Raw genomic sequence first — 3,015 nt, forward strand, 5'->3', positions numbered from 1 at the left:
TTCCATTTACGCATTCCAAAAACTTGTATATCTCAGTCCTGTTTATTTTCGCCGTACTTTCAAAATCATTTATATATTTTCTAATAACAAATAAAATTTTCCGATGTAATGATAATGCGACAATTGGTTTAAGGCTCTTCCAAAAGCAATTTCAGAAAATGAACTTGACAATAAACATACAATTCTAAATGTTTCAAGTAATTGTACTGCTATCTGGCTGTCTCGGATCTTTTCAGTAATAGTAAATTAATCCTTAAAATGCTCTTTTATGGAATGATTAGATTGCATGTTGCATCAAGAAGTATTGAAGGCTTTTAATTATGATAATAGTTATGATGAAGATAGTTATTGCTGTTAATGACGTAGATATCAGTACATTTATATATTGGTCTTTAAAATATCTACATGAGTTCAAATAATTTCATCCATCATGGTTTTACACCACCAAATTCATCATCATCAACATCATCAACATCATTACGTAATATAAAACCAATTAGTAGTTTCACACGCAATAAGAAGTGGGCGGCCACCCACAATGGGCGGCAGTGACTCGAACCTCCAGTGCAATAAAATTAAAGTTGCATTTTGTCCGCCCGCTGTAATTTTTACATAGAGACTGATCGTCAAAATGGCTCCCATTAGGATAATTGCATAGAAAACAGGAAACCGCTCTTAAGCGATACCAGCTAAAAACAGTTACAGACTTGGAAACACCCATTGGGATGGGAGGTGGAGAATAGGAGGAGGTTTCCCTCTTCACTTTCCTCATCTTCTTCCTATCTCTCCTTTCTCTCATCTCCCCTTCCCCTCATACTCCTCTTTCTTTAAGTTCTCCAACTTCACTTTCTCCTCATTTGCCATTCCAATATCCTCCACTTACACTCTTCGTTCTCTAACTTCCTTTGACCTTCATCATCTACTTTTCTCTCTCTTCATTCTAATTAATTCTCCCTTTTCCATCCTCTTTCTTCTCACTTTTTCTTCTCACTTTTTCACACTTGCCTCTCCTCTTACTCTTCCGCCTGACTTCTCTTCACAGTAACCCCCTACTCTCTCTTCACTCAACTATTTCTTCTCAGCCTTATCCTTTCTCTATACCTTCATCCATTTATCCATCCTTTTCCTTTTTTCCGCATTTATATCCTTCACCTTTTCATTTACCACTATCATCCTCGTGCTTCTGACTTCCATCTTTCCAAAGCAGATACCCTTTCTCTTTCTTTAGTTTCCCTCATCTCCACTAATTTATATCCCTTTTTTCCCTCTCCTCTTATCTCTCTAATATTCCATGAGCTCTCACCTTCCTTCTCACTTTCCTTTTACTTCGCTCCTCTAACGCCAATTTATTTTCTATATTCCATTTTCGTTCTTCTATCCCAGTCCTTATGTGTCCCTAAATATTACCATTCTTCTCTCTCTCTCTCTCTCTCTCTCTCTCTCTCTCTCTCTCTCTCTCTCTCTCTCTCTCTCATTGCTAGCATATCAAATGATGATGCTGCAAAAAAGGCTTTTTTTCCTTTATTTTTTTGCATTAACATATCCTGAAGTGTTTTGGGTGTGTTCATGTGCCATCGTTGTTCGTAACATTACCCTGTCACGGTGTCGTGGAACACTATACAGCTGTTTGACACCACAGTGTCATTTCCACTTTTTTCCTGCTTTATTTATGTATAGATATACGGTGAGGACTCCGGGTGGGAAGGACATCGGAAGATATATATTTTACTGTCTTTATTTCTTACAAAAAGCAACCTTCATTTGCTGCTCTCATGAGGGGAAAATCACAAGAATGTTCCTTTGTTGTATGGAAGTTGCATGACCTTCAGTCACAGGCAGATGAAACGCACTTTGCGTAGCATATTAACAACAGTCACCTTTGTGATAAACTGTTTTTGTAACTAACTGTAACACAGGTGAACCGCGGGATTTCTCTTGTTACTGATGACTTTTCTAACAATATTGACATAAACGTTTGATTGTAATCATCTGTTTTTTTCCTTGTTTGTATCGTACTAGATCGCATTCTGCAATATCTAATGTTGAATAGTTTATCGCGACTTGAATATACTTTTTCTTATTTATTTTTCTCATAGTGAAGAAATAGCTATATACTGAACAACTAGAATAAAGGTTATACGTAAACTAGTATTTTCATGGCTGGTTAGGAAAAGTTATCAGGACGTAATATGAAAAGCAAGATGTCACGGAAATTGATTGGAACGAGTGAATATAATTAGAAAAAAAGAAAAAGAAAAAAATGTCTCAAGCCCAGCGGATTGATTATCACCAGTCTCTTCCCATAATGTTTTTGAACGCTAAATAGATTAGCAAATGGATGATTAATCAAAAGGAGATGAATAATAAACAGATTTAAAACACTTCATGGATCTATGATTTCTGAAATGTTAATATGCCTGATATTCTCATTGAAAACAAAGTACATAACTATTTATACGCCCCCTCAATTATTGCGGAAAAAGAGGTATACCTTAAAATATACTAGATTTGTCTATTAGTAAATGTTTCCACATATATCTATTTCATTCTATCGAACCTAGAGTTACTAATGGATGGCCTTTTAGCCTTGTTCATGCAGAATATTACCTATTTTTATTAGCATAGATAATAATAAATATCATGTAAACAAAAGCAAAATATGCTAATAATAATAATAATAATAATAATAATAATAATAATAATAATAATAATAATAATAATAATAATAATGCATACAATTAGATTTATTTGCAACGAACATTAACCAGTATAATTCCTCTACTTCTTCTAGCGATCATATCTCCAAGACTTAAACGATGACGTCACCAAACTTCTGCAACCCGCTCGAAACTCTCACGTCATTGGAAGATTCACACACGTGTGAACTAGTTTATCGATGTGGAACTAACAATCAAATGAATGTCTTTTTAAATATTTCCGTGTTCCCCGAGGTCTGGGGGTTTTTCCTATTGGCTTCGAGTTCTTGGTTTAAAACTAATTGCCCTTCCGTGATAC

Source organism: Palaemon carinicauda, chromosome 37 (assembly GCF_036898095.1).
Source record: "Palaemon carinicauda isolate YSFRI2023 chromosome 37, ASM3689809v2, whole genome shotgun sequence".
Classification (NCBI taxonomy): domain Eukaryota; kingdom Metazoa; phylum Arthropoda; class Malacostraca; order Decapoda; family Palaemonidae; genus Palaemon; species Palaemon carinicauda.